The 17,830-nt window shown below is 44.0% G+C and overlaps 1 long non-coding RNA gene across 1 annotated transcript; it reads left to right on the top strand.

The window, feature by feature from the left end:
• Positions 1-752: 752 nt before the first annotated feature.
• On the top strand, positions 753-16,533 carry LOC137538758 (uncharacterized). Its single transcript, XR_011024882.1, has 3 exons — positions 753-813; positions 2,168-2,265; positions 16,381-16,533. It is a non-coding gene; the product is annotated as an uncharacterized lncRNA (long non-coding RNA).
• The last annotated feature ends 1,297 nt before the right edge of the window (positions 16,534-17,830 follow it).

The following is a 17,830-nucleotide window of genomic DNA, read 5'->3' as shown; positions in this document are numbered from 1 at the left end:
TGCGCGTGATCGGCCGCGGGAGCACGCGGTAGCACGCATGGTTCCTGGACGTAGTTTCTACGTCCAAGAACCAAAATAGGTTAAAACTGAATTCTCGCAAGTACCTCATCTTTCTCCTTCATAGTCCAATGCTAAAAGTATGGATATATGACGTAAATCTACAGCCTCAGAACCAGGCAGAACCCTACAGAGCCATATTAATCCATACCATGCATAGATGAGTATCAACCAATCCGAAACTAGTCTGCATGCATGTTGGATTATTGTGGCTCTACAACTAACAAGCTGACAGATCATTGCATTCCAGCAGTTCTGGAGGTGTGTGTATCTTACAGGGACAATAAATGGACAATTTGCGTATTCAACAGTGATGCATTGTGGGACACCTCAAATTCTCACTGCAACCTGAATAATCGCAAATACTTGTTTTAAAAACGCAAAATTCTGTTTTGAACCAAGTAGGACAGGGCTTTTTTAACCTTTTCAGAAATTGTACCACTTTTATCGCATGAAAATTTTCAAGTACCACCTGTGATTTCGTAAGATGTCAACAATTTAATAAGTGAAAAAAAGGGATAAAGTATGTACTATTATTATTATTTATTGTATTTTTAAAGCGCCAACATATTACACAGGGCTGGCCAATGATTAAGGATACATACAGTGTTAACCACTATTATATTTGTGCCTGTGCTTACTGATAAAATCAAGTCAGATTCAATCTGAAGACAGTTCCTTTATTTTTTTTATACAGGTCAATGAAAAAAACGCCTTTTTCGCACAAGTATGTGGAACAAAATGGCAGTAAATAAGGTACAATAGCTTTTTCCCTCACTTCTGGGTGCAAATCTCTAATCAGATTCAATTAGAGATAAATGTCTCTTTGTGGAATTTGCCCATAATTTTCTGATGTATGACTTTACCTGAACTCTCAGGACAGAAGGAAAACATAACAGAAATGCACCCTGTATGTTTTTAAAGAGTTTAGCCTGTGTAATTCCCCCTCTTTTGTGTCTAATCACTACTTGTAATTTGATCTCCCCCTCTGTCACATGACTGCCTATGGCAGATAAGCCCAGTTGAAAGCACATGCTGTAAACAATATGTTTGCTTCTATGAATCAGGAAGTAACAGGATTTGTATCAGCTGTAACAAAGAAATGTTTTTTGTTGAAAGGTTTTTATGCTTTTGTGTATATTTTAGAGCAGAGAGGACATTCTGAGTTCAGGTCCACTTTAAGGAGTTTACCATTCAATGAGTATCTAAATAGAGCTGCCCGCCTCCATCATAGTGTGAATAACTTGTTTATCCAAGCAGGACATGGCAGAGGCAGAGAGCTTCTAATCTTGTTGCTTGCTGTGCAGAGCAGTCGCCCATCAGTGACTCCACAAGCCCCATCTACACCATACGATTCTTTGTGCGATTCGATTACGATTGTATTTACGATCCGATTAAATCCGACATGTCCTTAGCACTGCATATATAAGATCTGAACGAGGGAGGACTGGTGCACACAGAGTGCTTCTGAGCGTCATTCAAATCGCCAGCGATTTGAAAAGCGCTTGGCCAATGTTACCCTATGAGGATGTTTCAACAGCAGCATTGTGATTTTTTCTTCAATATCGCAAACACGCTGCATATAGCATTTTTTTGAGCGATTCATTCAAAATCGCTTCACAAAATCGCACTCCCAAATTGCTAGTGATTGCTGTTGCGATTTTGGCGTGCACTATCCCAGAGAGGAGTGGAGAGAGACTGAGAATAGCCCGAGATTAAGCAGAGAGCTTATCTGTATTGCAGCCACATCACACAGAGGCGACTTGCCTGTAATGTGACTCCTGTCCCTGCTGGTCTCGCATACAAGTCAGAAAGCAGCCCTCCTGGAGTCTAGGGACTGTCAAAAACCTTTCAACCTTTTTAACACCTTATCCACACATGCAGTCATTATAACAATGGGGAGAGACCAGACAGATTTTTGCCCACAGACCCTCCAGGCAAGCTCTGCATCATGCTGTGGATATTTACCAGCTTGCCTGCCCTCTAATTGCTCTGTAATTGTGCTTTTATCAACTAGCCTAGTGCTTCACATTCTTACAAAAACAAACCTGAAGAAAACACCAGGCACTGGACAAGCCCTAAATCACTTTTACCTTTGATCTCCCTGCAGCCCACAGACACTTCCTTTTCATCTCCCCAGAGCGTACCACCTGGCCAGAAGCAAAGTACCATTGCTGGTACGCGCACCATGGGTTGAAAAGCACTGAGGTAGGAGACTAGAATTCAGTTACAACTGGGTGATACGGTCAAACACGTTGGACCCTCTTCATCTCTAATGAGAGTCAATAAAGCTTATAGCAGGTTGTTTTTATTGGATACACAGTAAGGCCTGGTTCAAACATAAATCTGCACTTTTTCGCTCCAGTACTGGCTTGTTTTGTCAGTTATGCGTCAGTTTTACATCTGTTTTCTATCAGTTTTACCTGACTGGACCAAAAAAATGTACACCTTTTATGTGTGAACATACCCTAAGAAACTTGTACAAAACTGATACTAAACTGTCAGGACTGGACCAGTTCGGAAATGCACAGGTTTATGTGTGAACACAGCCATAGAAACCCATGCAAAACTAATGGCAATTGTCAAAAAAAAACAGCACACTTTTTTGTGTGAACCAAGCCTAACATTGTGATAATGCAACCTTGAGGTCAGGAATACTTTCAGCACTCTAGGTCACTGGAGTATTTGCAACACAGGTGCTTGTTCAAATTCTTCTACTCCCAGGATACTAATTTGGTATCTGTATCCTGATGACCTGCTGATGGTGACCTTGGCTTGTTTATTGACTTTTTCCTGTCTGCCAGACTGCCACCAGGCCTGGCTTGTGTGCTACTTCTTAACCTCACATATCTGTCACCTAGTCTTCAGTATTATGGCTAAATGCTTTATATCAATCTTATTTGCTGTCAGTGGTTACTATCTGGGCATGCCACAGAGAACACAGTTAGGAATATGTACCTATAAAGATCTGTTATGCCTTGCCAGGTGCTTTGGAGAGTTGTATACACCCGGTTCTATAATATTTTTTTTAGAGCAAAAATAGCTGGGGATACAGAGCAACCACCTTCCTAATGGCCCATACTCACGGGCTACAATTGTCACCGCAACACGCGGCGCGCGTGTGTTGCGGCGACAGGTCGCCCGTGAGTATGCGGCGTTGCACGGGCGCGCACCCCGAACTGTCGCACGTCGCTGATGTTGCCAGGCGATTGAACCGCTCAATCGCCTGGCGACAGTTGTCGCCGCAACTCCGCCGCAACTGTCGCTCATCCGCATGAGTACGCGGACTAGCGACAGCAACAAGCAAGGAATACATTGTGCTTCTGGCGGGGGGAGGAGCCACAGCGACAGCTTCTGCTGCATCAGTTGCCAGGTCCCTCTGCCGTGTGTATGCGGAGGGACCTGGCGACGAGTTGTCGCCGGCCTGTCGCGCACACGCTCACGTGTGCTGGCGACAGGTCCAAAAAGTTGCCCGTGAGTATGGGCCATTAGTCATGTTTGACTTAATGATCACCAACCCTAGTCTAAAAATTGTTAAAATGTATGCTTATTTTCATTATATGCATTTTATACTATTACTAAGGAATATTGTTTTCAGTTTATATTTTATGTCAGCAACAAAGCTCCATACCTGAACCGACATGGGCCCATGTGCAATTCACTTTTTCTCCTGAGTTTCCTACTAGGTCAGGGGTCTGCAACCTTTAAGACATAAAGAGCCACTTGGACCCGTTTCCGAAAAGAGAAAAAACCTGGGAGCCGCAAAACCATTATAAAACAAATCGTTAGCAGATATGACCCCCATATGCACAAATCGTTAGCAGATATGACCCCCATATGCACAAATCGTTAGCAGATATGACCCCCATATGCACAATCCTTCAGCAGATATGACCCCCATATGCACAATCCTTCAGCAGATATGACCCCCATATGCACAAATCGTTAGCAGATATGACCCCCATATGCACAATACTTCAGCAGATCTGAAAAGAAAAACCCATTTACTCACCTAGTCAGAAGACCTCCTGTCACGATCTCCTCCTGTCCCGACCTCTAGTCCCGACCTTGTGGCGCGCAACTCCCACGATCCTCTTCCTACATCACGACCTGCCTGCATTACACTGCAGGGCTACGGGAAAATGGCCGCCCGAAGCCCTGCACTGGTCCGGCGGCCTCTCTGATAGGCTGCCGGCCAGCGACAACACACGCGCCGCAGCCACTGACACCGGAGCCGCGGCTGAGCTGGCTGACACGCGCGCCGCAGACACTGACAACGGAGCCGCGGCGAAGGTGAAAAAGAGCCGCATGCGGCTCCGGAGCCGCGGGTTGCCTACCCCTGTACTAGGTGATATTTTTACACCTTCTCAAAATGCCTTTTAAACCATTAGGCAAGAAAATACTCCAAATTATTTTAATGTATTTTTCCACCTGTAAAGTGTTAAGAAGTTAAAAAATTATCTTCTAAGAGAAAACTCAAAAGAAAACATGAATTGCATATGTGCCAAGATGAATGCACACAGTAGCTCTAGAAAGAAAAATCTTGAGTCGTTATCCATGCACATGAGCTTGTGGACAGTTTGCAGAATTCAGTCCAGTTTCCTGAAAAGTAACTAAAGGCTAAAAGAGGTGAGAAACCATGGGATAAGGGTTCTAATGAGATTTATGAGCACCAATGTTTAAAGGGTCATTACTTTTCTTTTAGCTTAAAGAGAGTCTGAAGCGAGAATAGATCTCGCTTCAGACCTCATAGCTAGCAGGGGCATGCGTGCCCCTGCTAAAACGCCGCTATAGTGCGGCTTAACGGGGGTCCCTGTCCCCCCAAACCCCCTCCGTGCAGCGGGGGAGCGCTTCCTGGTTGGGGCAGGGCTAACCGCCGCAGCCCTGCCCCATGCGCGTCTGTCAGACGCGTATCTCCGCTTCTCCCCCGCCCCTCTCAGTCTTCCTTCACTGAGAGGGGCGGGGGAGAGGCGGCGATGCGCGTCTGATAGACGCGACTGGAGGCAGGGCTGCAGCCGTTAGCCCTGCCTCCAGGAAGACAATCCCCACGACCAACTTGCCGACCATCTTTTGCGGGGGGTGGGTTGGGGGTGAAGGGACCCCTGTTTAGCCGCGGGATAGCGGCGTTTTAGCAGGGGCACACGTGCCCCTGCTATATATAAGACCTGAAGCGAGATTTAGTCTCGCTTCAGTGTCTCTTTAACAAGGCAGAGCGTGGATTCTAAAAAGCAACTGTGACAGTCTGATGCTTGGGCCATATGCCATTAACTTTTTCTCCTGAGTTTTCTTCTGGGAGATAATTTTTCATTTTTCTATTTAAAATAACTTCCAAGCACTTTGCAATTGAAAAGGTGCCAAGAGGTAAGTGAAAAAGTACTGTAAAATTAGTTTTGAGCATTTTCTTGCTTACTGGTGGTTTAAAATCCAGAAAACTCAGGAGAAAAAGTTAATTGCATTTGGGTCTCTAGGCAAAAAAATATCTCATAGAAAAAAAACTAAGGATACACAGTGAAGGGCAATAGAATAGAATGAATTACCTCAGAAGTTTATTTTCATTTCAGATTCACTTTAAGTTATAGAAACCAATTGTATGAGTCTACTTAAACATGTCCTCTAACATCTTCTAATAAGTCATTAAGTCAATTTCCACATATATCTTTCGGTCTGGATTCAGGGCTGTTTGACCAAAGAGGAATCCGTGTTCAGGATTAGCTTAACACTGCATTGTGTTTTTAATGCTGCCAGAAATCTCACCCTGCTTTGCAAGCTCTCCAATCTGGTCAGGAATGTCTCTGCTGTATATATATATATCTTATGTCAGTCAGCTGATCTCGATTATCTGCCATTGCCGAAGTCAGTGAGAGAGGGAAGCTTGTCATCTGCCCTCCTCCCACATTCCTGCTTCTCTCTGATTGGGCAGAGGACACTTGGCTGAAATCTGATGTTTGTGCTTACACGTGGTTAGAATGCAAGCCAGAATGACTCATCACATTAAAGCAGAACTGAAGGAGGAAATGACATCAGGGATTTAGCCTCAGACTGTGGGAAAAAGAAATGGCTCCTGCCTGAAACAGAATTCTCTTAATTTACTATATGAAATTCACTAAAATCAAGACGATGACGTGTGTGTGTGTGTGTGTGTGTGTGTGTGTGTGTGTGTGTGTGTGTGCGCGCGCGTGCGTGCGTGCGTGCGTCATAGTATGGCTGATCCTCCTGCTTTAAAGTATACCTGAGCCAAAGCTTGGCTACAAAATCACATACTTGCCTAAGGAACGGGAAACCTTTGGATCTTATAGATGCTTCCCGCAGCATCCTCCAGTCTCCTGTCCCCAAACATGGCTGTGCATGAGTGGCTCCTGCTTACTGCAGCACAGGGGCGGCTCTACTCACGCATGTGCACTGCAGTACAGTTGCGCACATGCTTGAAGAGGAGCATGACCCTGTTCAAATTACCGACAAGCTCTTATTCATTTTTGAGGGTCCGCACAACTCTTCAAGCATGAGCGAAGCTGTATTGTGCATGCAAGAGTAAGGCTGCACTTGCGCTGTAATCTGCAGATGCTCGTGCACGGCCATGCTTGGGCCAGAAAAGTAGACCGGCATACTGGAGAACAGCGTGGGAGGACTAATGATGCCAAATTTTCAAAAACATACCATAATAACTTCCAGTTCAAAAATATACCATAAGAACTTGCAGGTGATAATTAAAATATTACGATACTCTCTCGTACAACAGCAAAATACACAGTGGCATGAGAAGACTGGCTGAATAACATAGAGCTATTTAAGAAAAATAATCTGTACAAAAAATAGGAAGTCCTGGCTCCAGTTTTACTGTGCTGAAAGGTCAGGTCACATGTGCTCTTCTTTCCCCTAGGTTTAGTCAAACACCAGGTGATCAAGGTGTCTAATAGGATGCCTTCCACCACCCAATGATTGCCAAATTCACCTGCTCATCGATAGCCACTGATTGGTGGACTAGGCCATTATGAGATAGCCTGCTGTGCTCCAACATTTTACTGAATATCTGATCAGGGGCGTTTTTAGGCATAGGCAGCCTAGGCCACTGCCTGGAATACCATAGGTCCTTGAGGGCACCATGCCCCTGAGTAAGCCCCACCCCTGGAACTAAGCCACACCCCCAAATGAAGCCATGCCCCATGGGTGCTTGTGCCTCTTTCTGTCCTCCTTTGTGCCTCCTTCTTTCTCCCTTCTGACTCCTTGTGCCACCTTCAATCCCCCGTGTCACCTCTGCCTTCTTGTGCGTCCAGAGATGGATTAAGGTAAAATGGTACCCTAGGCAAGTAATGACTTTGGGCCCACCCTTGAGGCCACCTAGCTTTTTTTGGCAAGATTTGTTGGGGGCTAACATAAACCAGATTTCTAGACTCTCTCCAGGCCCTAGGCACTGTGAATGATCCGGCTCTGTGTGCCGCCCTCTTTTCCACTGCGCCTCCTCCTGTGCGTCGTCCTATCCCCGTTTGTACCTTCTTCTGTCCTCCTTTGTACCTCCTGCTGTCCCTTTCTCCGACTATCTGTTCCCATGCCCCTCCTGTGCTTCCCCAGTCCAGCGTGTTAAGGCAGAGTATAGGTTACACAGTAGTAGAGGCAGAAGATCAGCACTAGATGCTGCAGGCAGCCTTGATGGGGGTCAGTGGGGACCTTACTGTGCCTCCGGTAAACAGCATACACTTGCACAACACAGTAGAAAAGAAATCCAGGCACCAGATGAGCTGCAAAAATACTTCTACCTACTTATTTCATCCCCATCGAAGACAGATACAGTGAAAGACACGGGCCTTACAGCCGTTTCGCAAGCAAAGCTTGCTTCCTCAGAGACCAAATGTAAATGTTAAAGGAGGGACTTACCACCGCTACATCCGGCCCATTACCGAGCATGCGTTCCACAAACAGTCGTCACTCCGAGCCACCCGGGTTTCCACCAAGACAACAGGCCCACCCACTCAGGGGTTGGGCCCCTCAGGAGTTTCCTCCAATCATGGCTAATTTTGCCTGTGACGTCTCCACATCTCACGTGGCTTGCTGCCGGGGGTATCAATGAGCTGGGGAATGCACTCCAGCTTGGTTAGTTGCCATGCCAGCTCATAGCGGCGGATCCTTCCTCCTGAAAATTACAAAAGAAGAAGAAAAGAACAAGAGAGAAAAGGCATTAAAAACCTTAAAAGCAATACAAATACAGAATAATCAATTTATATATTTATAAATAGCTCTCATAATTGAAGAAATGTAAAAAAAGTCACATTCAATTAAACAAATACATGAATAACCAGCACCCTGAACTGCTACCCTTCACAAAAGACCGCTGGGGCCCTAAAAAAATAAAAAATATAATATATATATATATATATATATATATATATATATATATATATATATACACACACGGGGGACCTCATCCATAGAGCTAAAGAATCCCGACCTTACATCGCTGTTAAAGGGGAAAGACAGCATAAATAAATTTGAAAGTTAAGGGTGGTACAGAATAAGGACACTTAAAAGGAACCTAAACTGAGAAGTATATGGATGCTTCCTTTTAAGCAATACCAGTTGCCTGGCAGTCCTGCTGATCTCTTTGGCTGCAGTGGTGGCTGAATCACAAACCTGAAACAAGCATGCAGCTAATCTAGTCTGACTTCAGTCAGAGCACCTGATCTGCATGCTTGTTCAGGGGCTGTGGCTAAAAGTATTATAGACACAGGATCAGCAGGAGAGTCAGGGAACTGGTATTTTAAAAGTAAAAATCCATATCCTTCTCAGTTTAGGTTCCCTTAAAACTATAGGAACTTAAAGGGGGGGCTGAGCCAAATTAGAAGTCAACAAGTTCTCCTACAGGAGATTTAGATCAATATCAATCCAGAAAACAATGTAGCTCGCTGCGGTCATTTAACCCTAGTCTACCACATGCCGCTGTCCTAGAGATCAATTTGGTCTCCCCTCTGCGCAGACATTTATCCCCATCTCCCTCTCTATGTGGAACATCTACACTCCTAAAGAGAACCTGAGGTGGGTTTGAAGAATGCTATTAGGACACAGAGGCTGGTTCTGCATACTATCACCAGCCTCTGTGACTGTACTGTGCCCCCGAGTCTCCCCCCTGCGCTCTGCTGTCCCCCATAAAAAAAAGCCATGCTTGTCGCTAGCTGGCTGTTTACCTTATGTCTGCCATTCACCGCGCTCCCCCGCCTCCTCTATAGCGCCCCTCCCAGTCTGCGTCCCTTCCTTCCCCGCCTCTGTAAGCTTCCTCCAATCTGCAAAACATTTTTTTTATTTTTTTTTTTTCAAAAAGACTTTTTAGGTTTTTTTGACAATAGATTTTGAAAATGCAGGAAAAATTATTTATTACTAGCTGGTCGCCCGGCGTTGCCCGGGTATGTAATTGGCTAGTGTTAGCTCTGTCCACTTTTTCTAATCCTAACACACAATTACCTAGTTTGTGAGCTTTGCTGTCTTTGGCATCAATAATTGGCTGTGGCACCACTACTTTGAAAATCAATAGGTGAATTTTGATTAGCTTTTGTAGGCTCCACCTACTTTTCTGAATATTAATCCCAGTCACCCACTGTGCAAAGTTTAAGAACCCTGCCATTGACAGACAGTGTAAGAATGGCTGCAGTTTACATTCTGGCAGTTAAATTTTTATTTTTCTCCACCCACTGATGTCCTGATGTTTCCCGGGTATGTATTTGGCTGCTGTTGGCTGTGGCCACTTTTTCTAACCCTAACACACAATTGTCAACAGTCAATGACTAAGTTTGTGAGATTTGTGGTCTTTGGCATGAATAATTTTCATTGAAATGAAACACATCTGATTCGCTGTTTGTAGCCCCACCCCTTTTCTAAATATTTAACCCCAGTCACCCAATGATCAACTGTACCAGGTTTGAGGCTTGTGCCATTAACAGTGCAAACATGTCAGCAATTAAATATTTGCCTTGAAAATCAATAGGTGAATTGTGATTGTTTTTGTAGGCTCCACCCACTTTTCTGAATATTAATCCCAGTCACCCAGTGACCAACTGTGCAAAGTTTTAGAACCCCACAATTAATAGTGTAAGAATGGCTGCAGTTTACATTTTCCCAGTAAAATTTGTGTTTGTCTCCGCCCACTGAAGACTCGGCATTGCCCAGGTATGTATTTGGCTGGTGCTAGCTCCGCCCACTTTTTCTAACCCAAACACAAAATTAATGACCAAGTTTGTGAGCTTTGAGGTCTTTGGCATCAATTATTTGCATTGAAATAAAATAAATCTGATTGGATGTGGCTCCACCCCTTTTCTGAATTTGAACCCCAATCACCCAATGGCCAACTGTACCAGGTACAGGTGATTAACAGTGCAAGAGGCTTGTGCCATTAACAGTGCAAGAATGGCATCAATTAAATATTCCCCTTAAAGATTAATAGGTGGATTTTGATTGGCTTTTGTAGGCTCCACCCACTTTTCTGAATATTAATCTCAGTCACCCAGTGACCAACTGTGCAAAGTTTGAGAACCCTACCATTAATAGTGTAAGAATTGCTGCAGTTTACATTTTCTCAGTGAAATTTGTATTTGTCTCCGCCTACTGATGACCCAGCATTGCCCGATTATGTATTTGGCTGGTGTTGGCTGCGCCCACTTTTCCTAACCCTAACACACAATTACTCAATTACTCAATGACCAAGTTTGTGAGCTTTGCGGTCTTTGGCATCAATAACCTGCATTAAAATGAAACAAATCAGATTGGCTGTTTGGGGCTCCACCCCCTTATATAAATTTGAACCCCAGTCACGCAATGATCAACTGTACCAGGTTTGAGGCTTGTGCCATTAACAGTGCAAGAATGGCAGCAATGAAATATTCCCCTGAAAAATCAATAGGTAATTTTTGATTGTTTTTTGTAGGCTCCATCCACTTTTCTGAATATTAACCCCAGTCACCCAGTAACCAACTGTGCAAAGTTTGAGAACCCTACCATTAACAGTGTAAGAATGGCTGCTGTTTACATTTTCCCAGTAAAATTTGTATTTGTCTCCGCCCACTTATGACCCGGCGTTGTCTGCTTATGTATTTGGCTGGTGTTGGCTGTGCCCACTTTCCTAACCCTAACACACAATTAATCAATTACTCAATTACCAAGTTTGTGAGCTTTGCGGTGTTTGGCAACAATAATTTGCATTGGAATGAAACAAATCTGATTGGCTATTTGTGGCTCCACCCCCTTTCTGAAATTGAACCCCAGTCACCCAATGATCAACTATACCAGGTTTGAGGCTTGTGCCATTAACCACCCTGGCGTTCTGATTAAATCGCCAGGGTGGCTGCGGGAGGGTTTTTTTTAAATAAAAAAAAAACTATTTCATGCAGCCAACTGAAAGTTGGCTGCATGAAAGCCCACTAGAGGGCGCTCCGGAGGCGTTCTTCCGATCGCCTCCGGTGCCCAGAAGTAACACGGAAGGCCGCAATAAGCGGCCTTCCGTGTTTCGCTTACCTCGTCGCCATGGCGACGAGCGGAGTGACGTCATGGACGTCAGCCGACGTCCTGACGTCGGCCGCCTCCGATCCAGCCCTTAGCGCTGGCCGGAACTGTTTGTTCCGGCTACGCTGGGCTCGGGCGGCTGGGGGGACCCTCTTTCGCCGCTGCACGCGGCGGATCGCCGCGCTGCAGCGGCGATCAGGCAGCACACGCGGCTGGCAAAGTGCCAGCTGCGTGTGCTGCTTTTTATTTCATTAAAATCGGCCCAGCAGGGCCTGAGCGGCAGCCTCTGGCGGTGTTGGACGAGCTGAGCTCGTCCAGACCGCTCAGCAGGTTAACAGTGCAAGAATGGCAGAAATGTAAATATTCCCCTTGAAAATCATTAGGTGAATTTTGATTGGCTTTTATAGGCTCCAACCACTTTTCTGAATAATAACCCTAGTCACCGAATGACCAACTGTGCAAAGTTTGAGAACCCTACCATTAACAGTGTAAGAAAAACAAAAGTTTGCTTTCTTAAAACAGAAAGAATTTGCGATAATTCAGGTTGGAGTGAGCTTGAGATGTCTACCCTTAGAAGCTAAACACACCTCCAGAACCGCTGGAATGCAATGATGTGTCAGCTTGTTAAATTGTACAGAGCCATAATAATCCAACACGCATACAGACTGTTTTGGATTGTTTGATCCTTATCAGTGCATGGCATAGATTAATTTGGCTCTATGCAGTAGGGCTTGTAACACCGAGAGGGACATGCTACCCAGCAAACTCATGGCGACCCAGAACTCATTGGAGTGTGTAAGGGACTACAATGGTCCTAAAAGCCCCCTTACTAAGATGTTAAGAAAAACAAACGTTTGCTTTCTTAAAACAGAAAGAATTTGTGATAATTCAGGTTGGAGTGAGCTTGAGATGTCTCCCAGAGCATCACTGCTGAATATATGCAAATTAACCATTCTACCCTTAGAAGCTAAACACTCTTTTTGGTTATGGGAATAAAAAGTATTCTATACTTTATTCCAGGTAATGTACTATGTGTGTGCCAAATTTCATTCAAATCCGTTCAGCCGTTTTTGCGTGATCGACTAACAAACATCCAAACTTTACCATTTATTATATTAGTAGGATGTTTTTACACACACACACACACACACACGCACACACACACACACACACGTGCACACGCACACACACACGGACACACACACGGACACACACACACACACACACACACACACACGTTTAAAACCATTTTTCCTTTCTTTGCCTTTTAAAAATCAATTTTCTTAAAAACTGCAAGGTTTCCATTAGGGCTTTCCCTGTCGCCATGGCGACAGGCAGGATGACGTCAGCAACGTTGTGATGTCAAAGGGAGTCCCGATCCACCCCTCAGTGCTGCCTGGCACTGATCGGCCAGGCAGCGAATGGGGTCTGGGGGGGGGGAGGCGGCACGGCGGGTAGCAGCGAATTGGCGTGGAGCGCCGGCGATCGGTGTGCAAAAAAAAAAAAATTATGCAAATCGGCCCAGCAGGGCCTGAGAAATTCTCCTGCGCGGCTTACCCTGAACTACATTCGGGGTTACCGCCAGGAAGGTTAACCTTGTTCCCACTAATCCCCTTAACATACGTAGCAATTTTAGTGTGGAAAGCAGGTATGGGGGCTTTGCTATTAACTGCTAAAATTTGCACAAAATTATGGGAACATTATGCACAATTCTGAAATTACAGCTCCTGATCATGTTACAGATGAAATGAATTACAATTTTTTTCTGAAATTTTGCATCATAATTGCGAATTACAATGCAAAATTAAGTCTGTACAAAATGTAAGCTCATCACTACTGACAAACTGTTTTTGTTACACCCCTGGGGAGGTAGAGCTTACAGACACAGCTCTCTGAAAATGTGGTAGCTTGAGGACCTGGTTTGTCTGCGCTTCAGGAAGTTGCTGTTGAAGGGATTCTTTCTGACCAGTTGGCTTAAAAAGTTGTTTACTTGACATGCAGTTCTTGATAGCTTTGTAAAATATTATCTCGCAAAAAAATGTGACTGCAGAGCATGAAAAGTAAAAAAATAAATAAATGGCGTTCAAATTAATTGCTGTATTTGAAGAAAGCTCAGTATGTGACAAGTTGATAAATAGGATCCTAAGTGACTCCTAAGTAATTCTGTTTTACACAATAATTATTTCAAGTGCGTATAATGTTTTCCTCTTTCCCTTCCACAGCTGAGGGATCAAAAAAGAGATCATTCAGCCTTGTTAAACAAATACTTTCACAGGTGCTGAGAAAAAGAAAAAAGATTTCCTGAGAAAGGCAGGTCTTACAGGGAACGCAAGTAAAACACGGACTGCAGAGCGAATACCACGAACACACACATGCTGGAACAGTGGGGGAATTAAGTATTTGATCCCCGGCTAAATGTATTTTCCCACTAACAGAGAAATGAACAGTTGGTTATTTTTATGGTAGTTTTATTTTAAACGGAGAGAGAATATCAATCAAAAAGTCTACCCTCCAAAAACAAAAACAAAAAAACAATTACATAAAAATTGTGGATCTGCACAATGCCAACTTTTCTTGTCATTAAAGTAAAACTACCATAAAATTACAAAACTGTAAGTGGGTAAACAGGACCAGCCCTAGGTTTCACAGCGCCCTGAGCGAAATATGATTTTGGTGCCCCCCCCCCTTTCATCTTCTTTGCACGCACACGCACACACATACACACACACACACCCCCATATGCAATTCACCTTTTCCCCCGAGTTACCTCCTAGGACAGTGGTTCTCAACCTTTTTGAAGTCATGACATCACACCAAATGCTCAGATCTCCATGACACATCACACATGTATAGTAGAAAAATACTAATTACCACAAAATGGATGGAAAGGGTGCATTATCCTGAATACATTTAAAAATTAAGGCTAGAAACTTTCAGGAATATTAAGAAAGAAAAAAAAAACCATCAGTGGGACAGTTAGGCCCCGATACACCCCCCGCCCTCCCACAAATTTAGAATGATTGCAGAGCACTGACAATTTTCACCATACAATAAAGCCACAGTGCCCCCCCTCAAAAAAAAATGCCCTCAGACTCAGTATAGGTAGGTAGCCAGGTATAAGTGCCCCCAGTATAGGATCTCGTGTGTAGGTTCCCTCAATAGCCAAGCATAGGTGCCCCCAGTATAGGAAGTCAGGTGTAGGTCTCCCCCCCCCCCCCATAGGTAGCCAGGCGTCAGTGCCTCCAGTATAGGTAGCTAGGTGTTAGTGCCCTCAGTATAAGTAGACATGAGTAGGTGCCCTCCATTAGATAGCCAGCTCTAGGTGCCCCCTTAGAAGCCGGCGCCCTGAGCGACCACTCGGGTCGCTCAGGTCAAAGGCCGGCTATGTGGGCAAACGTACAAAGTTAGCAGGTGATCAAATAAATGTACCCGGTGTATGAACACGTTTAAGAGTTGGACATGTGGACTAGGGGCGTAACTACAACTCATGGGCCCCACCAGCAAAATCTTGATGGGGCCCCCCAATGTTCACACCTTTACTCCTGCCTACCCCTGGTGACCCTCAGTCTGGGGCCCATCTTGCAAGGGTCATAAAACACATAACAAGTGTAGCCAGAAAAACACCTGATCTGAAGGATGGACACCTTTATCAGAGGGAGTGAAGTAGTAGTTGGGGTGTCCTTACAGCTCTAGGCATCACTGCGGTCACAGGGGCTGCTCCCCTGCAGTTATACCCCTGTGTGGGCATAAAATGACCACTACAGACAAATACACCCGCCTGGATTGGCTAAACATGCATGCTCATGCAGTTGTAGAAAGGAAGTACTCTTTTCTGCTATGTTGCATTATGCGATCTGATTCAGATCGCCGACTGATTGCAAAACACAGGGTACGGTTAAACCAATAGAAATGGTGACGACTGTTTCCATGTGTGATTAATTTGCGGTGCGTTGTTCTACTGAGTGAAAATGTCATCCTGCCGCATTTTTAATGCGATCGACCTCCTATACTTTGCATAGAAGCTCAATCGTGGTAAGGAAAATAGGAAGAAACAGAATGCAAACAGTGTAATTGTTTCCTAGTGGAAAATAGCCCAAAGTGATCTGTCTTTTTCAAATCAAATAAAAAATAAATCAAAATGCAGGCTGTTAAATAAATAGACATATATAGAAATGGACACCGAGACCCCAATGTAGTGTACTAAGTACTGGTAAAGGGAATTGTGAAGGGAAGTAGAAATATACTCACAAACCAGGGTTACCTCCTAGGTAACCACTGTATAAGCAGGTGGGGAGATTAGACCTGTCCCATCTCAGGATTAAGAAGGTTAGGAAGAGACGCTTAGCAAAATCCGGACCTTTTACTGCCATATACTACTTGTTTATTGCCTGATGAAGCGGGGTTAAACCAGCAAAATGCATTGCAACCTTCTTTTGGAGTAAGTCAATAAATTTAGGTTTATGTTGAAATTGACAGTTCTTGTGTCTGCTTCAGGGAGATAAGTCCAACACTGCCTCCGAAGCAATTTTAAGAATTTTAGTACATGTTTTTATCCCTTTGGCGCCTGTGTTTGCTTTATGTTAAATGAACAGGTCCTTTTTAGCAAGCTTAGTTGGTTCTTAAAGAACTCACCAACCCTTTCCCTCATGTTTGAGTATCATAATATTTTTAAAGTTCATAAAAAGTGACTTATAATGGATAATAACTTTTTTTCCATGGCATTAATAACCTAAACTAAAAGCCTTTCAGTCAACAAGTAAATTCGTACAATTCAGTCACAATGTTTGTACATGCTGAATGCAAAAACAGAACACATTTTTCTTTTTCCCTTTGATTTCACCTTAGAATGTATGCAGCCCAATGCTCAGATGTGCGGTACCACTTTCCCAATCCACTGTTTTTCGTTCCTGCTGTTAGAGGGAATGCAATGCCCACTATGCATTGGTGCTGCTGGTGCTCGAGTGCTGGGAACCCATACAGAGGTCTCCAAGCCCCGCATTCGAGGTAAGTCCTTTCCAACAGGGCATAGTCCTTGCATTCATACCCCTATTTCAGTGTGCACTCTATTTTTGTCTTCCTTTTCTCAAAGGTCTCTTTCAGATGGGAGGCTGAACTGTGCACTTGCTGACACGCAGTGGTGTTACAGGGTGGCAGAGAACTACGACATGTCAAGTCTGAGCATACTAACAAGTCCACAGCCGGTGTAGGAGAGCAGCTGACAGAGCAGCTGGCATTTAAATTGCTCCTGAGTGGCACTCATGGGTGGCAGTTAGGATGCTGAACTGGTGGACAAGCGTGCAGTTCAGCCTCACACCTGAAAGAGGCCTTACGTTAGCCATGCATGGGTCAATTATGTCCTGGTATGTATAAAGTGGATTGAGCGCTTTCTAATTCTAATGCAAATGGATAGTGACTGATTGCCGCAACACATGGTGCACGCAATTTTGCAAAAATGTTAGCAGTTGGTTGTACAGCTATTTAGTTAGTTAGTTGTACTGCTTGATGCAATATTATGTGGGCCATTGATTCCCAGCAGTATCTGCCCCACCTCATCCCCCACACAGAGATTTTCCAACATGTCTAATCAGACTTGCAAGTGATCAAATTGGCTGGAATTCGATTGGAAAAAAGCATGCGCATCTGCTCAGCCTTGACCACCATGCCGCCTAATTGATCACTACACACCTGAAAGATTACCTTTATTTATTATTGCTGAAATGTGTTATTTTATTTTTTCCCTTTCCCATACAACAGCATTCCCAGTGTGGGCATTAGTATGTTTAAGTGCAAACTGTGGCTTTCAGTTTAACACTTTTGAGGGTAGGCTACAATTTAATGGTGTGCGAGGGGTTACAGTTTCTTCAGAAAAGCTCATTAGCAATCAAAGAAAACCATATTAAGAGCAGGAAGGAACTAACTGCTAAATTGATGGGTTTGCCATTAATCAGATTGACAAGCAAATCATTCATTTGCAATTCGTAGGCAACATCTGCCTTTTACAAAACACTGTATTGATTAAGCAGGGAGCCTGACTCATTTGGATTAGCTTAGGGATGCACGACACCAGCCTTCATTACAGTCTAAAAGCTCATGTACTACAATTTGGGGTAAAAATGTTATTTTTCCTAAAATTAGACCAGAGAGTCCACCAATCACTTTAAACCTATGCCGGAGATGAGGAAAGGAAGAGCGCATTCACTATGTAAAAATCATTGTTAAAACGTATGAAATGGAAATAATAGTAATTAACAAAAGGAGAACTATTCATTAGAGATGAGGGAAAAAAATTTTCATT

The sequence above is a fragment of the Hyperolius riggenbachi genome, chromosome 11, assembly GCF_040937935.1.
Source record: "Hyperolius riggenbachi isolate aHypRig1 chromosome 11, aHypRig1.pri, whole genome shotgun sequence".
Taxonomy (NCBI): Eukaryota; Metazoa; Chordata; class Amphibia; order Anura; family Hyperoliidae; genus Hyperolius; species Hyperolius riggenbachi.
This window is presented reverse-complemented; position numbering and strand designations above follow the sequence as displayed.